This window comes from Martes martes (genome assembly GCF_963455335.1).
Source record: "Martes martes genome assembly, chromosome: 6".
In the NCBI taxonomy this organism is placed as follows: domain Eukaryota; kingdom Metazoa; phylum Chordata; class Mammalia; order Carnivora; family Mustelidae; genus Martes; species Martes martes.
In genome coordinates, this window is record NC_137893.1 from 96,917,316 (window position 1) to 96,925,805 (window position 8,490).

The window sequence follows — 8,490 nt, forward strand, 5'->3', positions numbered from 1 at the left end:
TTAGGCACCCCTAAACTTTAGGTTTTAAAACCATATTTACATATAGTTTATATATAAAGTACTTGGGTTTTTGTTGTTTTTTTTTTTGTTTTGTTTTTTAGTTTCTGTAAAGTATTTGTTTTTACTTGCAGTATTTAAGAACAGAGTAAAAGAGAAAAAAATATTAGAAGCGCCATCCTAAATTCGTTTTACACTTAAAACTCCAACCATTTAGATACAGAATAGTCAAAAACATACAAATACACACACACACACATTAAGTCAACTAATTCCATTAAAGTGAACCCAGAATAATTTTCCTTCTATAGGGCTTAAGTTATCAATCAATCAACAAATATTTACTGAGCACCTACTCTGCTTCTGATTGCCTAGGAGAATCATAAATATTTAGAAATGTTTATTTATTAATATGTTAAAAGCACGGATCTTGCCTTAAGTCTGGTTTAAGAAAATAAATTTTTCTTGTACTCCTTCATTCGACATTTGCATCCACTCTGTTATTGAGTCACAGTGTTAGGACAGTGACTCCTGCTATATTAGGAGTGGTAGAGAATTCAGTGATACAGGATACATGGTCCTTGCTGTCAGGGGAAATAGACATTCTATAAAATGCCAGCAGTCACTCATCACCTAGGCATGGACTTGTGTTGTAACGAGGGCAGCATAGACAGTCTCAGGCAAGGAAGAGCTCACTGGGGCATGAGAGACCAGTATTAGACCCTGTCTGGGTTCTGAAGAATATATAGAACATGAATTGTGAAAGGAATGGAGGGAAAATTATATTTATGAAGAAAAAGACAAGTATTCTTTCCTATAATTTTTGGAGCTTCAAAATATAATCCTTTTGCTCCAAGATCCAATAGGCTCAATGACTTTCATCTTTCTATCTATGGTGACTTTCTTTAAGCTTCTGTACCTCTACCCCAGTAGCACTGAGAGGGGACCTTGGAGGCAAGAGGACAGAGGGGCTCGACTCTATGACCTCTCCATTCTCCCTACCGCATGGACTATAAAGGTGTATAGAGAGGTAGTTACCATAATGAAGGACTCCATCCTCAATTCCCAAATTATACCCTCAGCTGAATGCAGGATTGTCGTTACTATAGTTTTTCCTTCCTACAGAGCCAACCTCACACACAGGCATAAACAACCAGTGAAGATATTATTTGTGGTAGGCTGAGTGGTGTCCACGCCAAAGCTATCCCCATCCTAATCTCTGGGACTTGTAAATGTTACCTTATATAGGAAAAGGGACTTGCATGAATGATTAAGTTAAGGGTCTTGAAATGAGAAGATGACCCAGGACTACCCAGGTGGGCCCTAAATGTGATCACAGGGTTCCATAGAGAGGCAGGAGATCAGAAAAACCCTATGAGATGTGAATCTAGAAGTTCGAGTGACGTTGAAGAAGTTGGTAGATGCTGGAGAGATGCTTTAAAGACACAGAATGGAGCATGAGCCAAGCAATACAAAGAGCCACCAGGAGCTGAAGAAGGCAAAGGAAACAGATTCTCCCCTAGAAACTCAAGAAGGAACCACCTTGACGACTTTCTTTTTTTAAGATTTTATTTATTTGACAGAGAGAGAGATCACAAGTAGGCAGAGAGGCAGGCAGAGAGAGAGGGGGAAGCAGGCTCCCTGCTGAGCAGAGAGCCCCATACGGGACTCGATCCCAGGACCCAGAGACCATGACCTGAGCGGAAGGCAGAGGCTCAAACCACTGAGCCACCCAGGTGCTTCGATGACGTTTTGATTATAGCCCAGCAAATCAGATACCGGACTTCTGACTTCCACAACTTTACTAGAATGAATGTGGGTTGTATTAAAGCCCAAGTTTGTGGTAATAGCAGCAATAGGACACAAGTACATTATTTAAGGTAACTCTCCTAAAATAGCCTTCTCCAGTAATTAGAATTCCAACTTAGAAATATTCTTTTAGGCCATGCTTGAGAAATCTGTAAAAATAAAAATACTCCTAACAGGTATGATATATTTAAACATCACAGCATTTTTGGGAAATATAGTGTCAATTATTCTGTGAAACTATCTAGAAATTCTGAAAGAAACAGGTCACTGAGTAGACTAAGTTTGATGGAGGTAGGATGTAGAAAGTTAAGTCTAGAGCTTGAAACACACCTGGGATGAGCTCTTCTCAGCACTGAAGTTTTGGAGACTGAAAATGGAAGTAATAAAATAGGACCAATGTCAGGGCAAACCCAGAACACACATGTTAATAACTCTACAGTTTTGCCTCAACTTAGTCCTGCTTTCATGCTCTTTACACATATAATTTATACCCATTTCTAAAACAAAATACTGTTTTAAATAATTAGTGTACAAAAATACTAAAAAGGAAGACAGTTAAGAAATTAAGTATGTTTAATTAAGCATCCAAGGACTGTGGATTCTAAATGCAATAATTCAAGTTGAAATTTATACATTACCATATAAACTTTCTTCTTGTGCACAAGGGAGCATGGCATTATTATTATTTTTTTAAAATGCTAAATGTAACCCCTACTATCTCAGGGACCAGACCTCTGCTAGGTGAGAAATGTTATAGCCCCTTTGGGAAGTGAATGCATTGTTCAGCCCAACATTTGATTTACATTTTTGGATCTTAAATACATTAACGCATCTAAACTGTGTTCTATATTAGAAGCAGAGACCTTTTTTTAAATGCAATATTGGTTGTTCTTCTAGCAATCCTAAGTATCTGAAAAGCAGACTCAAACTCCTTTATGTGGACCACAGCTGTATCAGGAGGCATGTTTTTTAAGCTTAATCACAAGTCAGGTAAAGTAGAGGCTAGGAATGCCATTTTTCAGATACCCACAGTAATGCTTGAGCTGCAACCACACATATTTTGGAAGTCTGAACGCTTATCTACCAAGTTTGAGCACATCAAGTTTATTTAGCTCAAGACCATTTTACAAAAATATAGTTGATGATACTAATAACTTATTACAGTAGAAGAAATTAATGTTTTTCATCAATTATAACGGTAATATATTAGGGTGACCAATTCATCCTACTTTGCCTGGGACTTTCTGGGGTGTCCTGGTCTCAGAACTGACAATCCCATATTCTGGAAAACCCCCTCAGACTTTGGCAAGTCAGGACAAGAGTTTATACGGGGGGTAAACACCTGACAAAATGTCATTTCAACAACGGTTTACCCACTTAAAATGAGCCAATTAAAAAGAAAGTACATTAAATAATCTTCTTTTCTTCTGACACAGAGCAGTAATTATAATTTTTATTTAAATTTTTTTCAGTGGAATATGCAGACATAGAACGTGTTTCAAGTAGCGGTGGTGTTTTCAATGTTCATTATTGGCTCAAATTTTACTCGGTCTTATTTTTACTTCAATGAGCAATCAAAACGTGCTTTTTTCGTTTTGAAGTTAATCACACTTTTCAGGTTCCAAATCAAGGTTTTTCTCTGTACACGTCAGACGCCACCTGTCAAAACCCCAGACAAGCTGGTAATCGTCCACATATTCACACCCAGAATGAAACATCTATATGTCTAATACTATTTCAAGGCAGTGTATCAGATTTAAGATCTTTATTATCTCTGAGACAGGACAGCATGTAGATAAATGTGCTGATAGTCCAAGCTTTCCAAGAATGTCCCCATTTATTCTGTGGCTATGCATCCTTGCACAGGCACCAGACATGACATAGCTAAATGCAATTCCGTCTTCCCAATTCCCTTCTCCTTCCCATTTGCTCCCCAATTTTCTCTTTTCTCTTTTCTGTTCCCTCTTTCAAATGTTCATTTGAAGATGTACGTTTTCCTGGGATTAAAATAGGGTTTGCATTTAAAATTTTCATTCACCAAACAGAAAAATATTTTACTAAAAGGGAATGGTATTAAGGAGAAATGATTTTCCGTGTGCCCCGAGGCCTGGCGTAGACAGGATTTGATTTGCTATGTTCAGCTGGAATCTGGATTGATACGCAGAGATGAGAGGGGGTGTTTAATAAAATTTACATTTCATTTTCTCACTTGACACCAGTCTCCTGTCACTCAGGGAACTGACGGGAATGCCGCAAATAACCTTCGTGAGAATCTAGTTGGGGAAACAGACTGGGAAATGAGAAGACAGAGGGAGAGAGAGAAAAGAACAGTCCGGATTGTTTGTGCTTCCGGTGATGGGAGCAAATCCACTGTGCTCGAGGACCTGAGAGCTGGCAGCCTTTACCCAGAGGGAGCGCGTGTGCCAGCAGTCGACCGAGGAAAGCCACTTGGGGACTGATGGGATGCAGCTGCCCGCAGCAGGCCGCCATGATGTTGGACAGGAGTCTCTGGACCGAAGGAGGAGTTTAAGTTCTGGAGAACTGAAAGTGATTGATGTCAACTAATAAAGAGATCAGGAGATACCCGAGCAAAGACAAGAGAGGAGGACTAAACTACCCTTTTATTCCGTGAAACCCTGCTGTCTTTATCAGTTTTCTATTGCCATGTAACAAATTACCACACATGTAGTCACTTAAAACAATAACCACAGTAAATATTATTCAGTCTTAGAAAAGAGGCAAATCCTGCCATCTGTGACAATGTGGATGGACCCGGGGAATATTATCCCAGTGAAAATAAGCCAGACCTAGAAAGATGACGAATGTATGGTCTCACTTATATGTGGAATCTAAAATAGTCATCCTCGCAGAAGCAAAGCAGAGTGTCGCGATGGCCAGAAGCTGGGGGAAAGGGAAATAGGGAGGTGATGATCAAAGGTGATGACAAACTTTCAGTTCTGGAAAATAAGTTCTGAAGATCTATTTATTCGGCATAGTGCCTATAGCTAAAAGTACTGTATTGTACACTTAAACTTTTCTAAGACATGAGGTCTTACATTAAATGTTCTTACCAAAAATAATAAAATAATAATAAGGTGGGAAGAAACCTTGGGAGACGATGGATATTTCTATGGCCTCTATAGTGGTGATAGTTTCACAGGTGAATACTTATTCCCAGACTCATGGAGTTGTATACATGAAATGTGCATACAGCCTTTTAAATGCCAATTGCATATCAATAAAAGAGTTGAGGAAAAAATACAGTACCTATTGATAAGCTCTTGGCTCTGTAGGTCAAAAGACGGGGACACTCAACTGAATTTTCTTCTTAAGGCCTCACAAGGCCAAAACCAAGATGTTAGCAAGGCCGAACTTTTATCTAGAGGCTTTGGGAAAGAATCAGCTTTCCAGCTCATTCAGGCTATCAGCAGAATTCATTTCCTGGTGGTCATAGGACTTGGTCTCTATTTCTATACCAGCTTATCTGTGGGCCACACTGGTAGCTCTCAGAGGCTACTTGGATCCTTTGCCAGGTGGTATGCTCCATTTTCAAAGCAGCAATGACACAGACTCCTTCTCATGTTTGAAATATCTCTGACTTCCTCTTCTACCACCAGCCAGAGAAAACTGTCTTTTTTTAAAGGGTGCACACATATATTTCCCTATTTTATTATTTTTATTTTTTATTATTTTTAAAAGATTTTATTTATTTATCTGAGAGAGCATGAAAGTGATCACAGAGGGAGAGGTATCACAGAGGCAGGGGGAGATACAGACTCACCGCTGAGCAGAGAGGCAGATGCGGGCTTGATCCCAGGACTCTGCGATCATGACCTGTGCTGAAGGCAGACGCTTAACTGACTGAGCCACTTAGGCACCCCTATGTTTTAAGATTTTAATTATGTATTTGTCAGAGAGAGAGAGAGAGAGAGCACAAGCAGGGGGAGAGGCAGGCAGAGGGAGAAGCAGGGTCCTTGATGAACAAGGAGCCCGATGCAGAACTGGATCCCAGGATCCTGGCATCATCACCTGAGCCAAAGGCAGATGTTTAACAAACTGAGCCACCTGGGTGTCCAAATTTCCCTATTTTAAGGCCAAGTGATTAGTAAGCCCTATCAAAACTGCAGTATCACTTTTGCCACTTACTTTAATCATGGATGTGATATCAGATGACTGAGATAATGGAAGCCATTTTAAACTCTGCCTACCATATTGTCATATGTGTGATCCATGGTGCCAGCCCAGGGTAGACAGAATGGTTGCTGAGGTTAGCTGGTGGTTTCTTAGAAGTCTGGAGATCCAGAAGGGTAGCAAGCAAGGCATCAAGCCAAAAGATATTTTTAAATGTCTTAATCTGTGTTCTTAAGAAAAAAAAAAGACATAGAAGTTACAATTACTTGGTACTGATCTGAAAGATAATATCAATGCTAGTTTGGCATGTTTCTCAGCATTAAGTGCTAGTGGTTCTTCTTCCACTAGATTTGATGTGACAAGCAAAGGAGGAATCTGAACAGCCTTTGGAAGTGCTGGCGGAGGGCTCAGGGCTGTTTGGACAGAAAGTTCAGTCTTGAGCACTCAATGAATGGTCTAGTAAAGGTGGGCATGGTGTGTGGTAGTCACAACATCTTGGACTCATGGACTCTCTAACTATGGAGGAAGGCATCTGGGGATGAAGGGAGGTCAAAATGGAGCTCTCTAGAGCCCAGAGCCTGGGGAAACTCTTCTTTACTGAGTCTAAAGGCAGTTTTGGGGAGGTGCCATATTTCTTTGATCCAAACTTTATTTGATAGATGAGGAAATAAGGATATCTAGAGGTCATTTACTCCATGATATCCTATTATATTTATATAATTAGATTAGGAAAGTGACATTTAAACATGCCTCAAAAATCTCAACAGAGTAGGATGCTGAAATAATTGTAATATTTACTGATTTTTTTTCTAGGCAATATTTTTTCCCCTAATGCCTCATCTCTTCATATATGGTGGGTATCCGTCCATCTAGCCCAATCTAAGTTGAAATCACTTCTACCATATTTTTAATATAATTTCACATGTTTAAAATGGTTATTAATTATTCATTCAGGCTTTTATTTCCTGTGTTCAACAGCATTAATTCATTCTTTGAACAATCCATGATCTGGAGATAAGTTAACTCTTCCAGCCCAATTTATATATTTCCCCTTACCTGAAATGTTATCTTTTAAAAAATTTATTTAAATCCTATCTATTTTCTGAAGTCTCACTTAAATTTTCCTTCCCTTTAAAGCTTTTCTTCCCTTGTTTCAAAATTTATTATCCTCTTTTCAGTGATTATTCCCAGTATACAAAAAGCCTTATATATGGAGAGAATTTTCAAAGTATTTAAAATAATGTAGAAAAAAGATCTTACGGTTTTCCAATCATTCCTAAATAGGAACAAAACTCAGACTGGTTTCTGACATCTCTTCTAAAACACTAAAGTCAGAAAATATTGGAATGATGTTTTCCCAGTTTTGCAGAGTAAAGTTTGTAAGTTGTCTTATGTATCTGAAAATCATTTTCTTTTTTTTTTTTTTAAGATTTTATTTATTTATTTGACAGACAGAGATCACAAGTAGGCACAGAGGCAGACAGAGAGAGAGAGGAGGAAGCAGGCTCCCTGCTGAGCAGAGAGCCCAAGTCGGGGCTCCATCCCAGGACACAGGGATCATGACCTGAGCCGAAGGCAGAGACTTAACCCACTGAGCCATCCAGGCACCCCTGAAAACCACTTTCTAAGACAAATGGGCTTGGAAAGGTATATCCCACTTACCCATATATCAGTTCTCAGTCCTATAATTCAGAAGACTGGGAAGACTCAACTGGATTTCCTTCTTAGGGGAATCACAAGATTTGGGATCAGAAACCCAGCTTTGAGCCTTCATTGTACTGCTTACTGAAAAGGTGTCTTGAGTGACATAAGAGGGAATCAAGGAGAGGAACTATTACAAAAGCAAAGAGAGGAAAGTGATTAAGAAAGAGGAAGAGAAAGGTTGGGTTAGATGCTCCTGAGATGTCACAAAAGATGTGAATTATTCTTTAGAACTGACAATATGAAAGTCACTGGGTTTGCCACAGGAGCAGTCCCTGTTCTGTGGATGGGTCAGAAAGCATCCTGGAATGCCTGGTAGAGTGAATGAAAACTAACGAAGTAATGGAATGTTTGAACAAAACTCTTTTAAACAACGTTGCTGGAATAGGAGTAAAAAAAGTGAGAAAGAGAACTGAAGGGGCCTATAGAATCAGAGAATGTTTTTTCTTTTCCTTTCCTCCCCCCCACCCCCGCTTTGTTTTTAAAACTGGCGGCCACTTAACCATGTTGAATAGCCATGGAAATAATCCAGTAGATGGGGAGAAATGGATGCTGTTGAAAGCTGATAATGGAGGCAGTGACATCCTTAGGAACAGAATGATGACATGTGGAAAAGAATACTAAAAAGAAAACTTGGTATTACTAGACTTGTAGCCCAAGTTTATAGCACCTCTAGTTGTAAGTTGTATAGTGTATAGAAAAGCATACAAGATTATTTATTCATTCCCAAATTTAAGACAATTTTGGAGCATCTTATTTCTCAGGCCACATCTATGATTCGCAAATTAAAGCCCACAGTCTTTTTACTTAAGGTTCTATCACAAAACACCGAGTCTCTGGAATCTGCCTAAT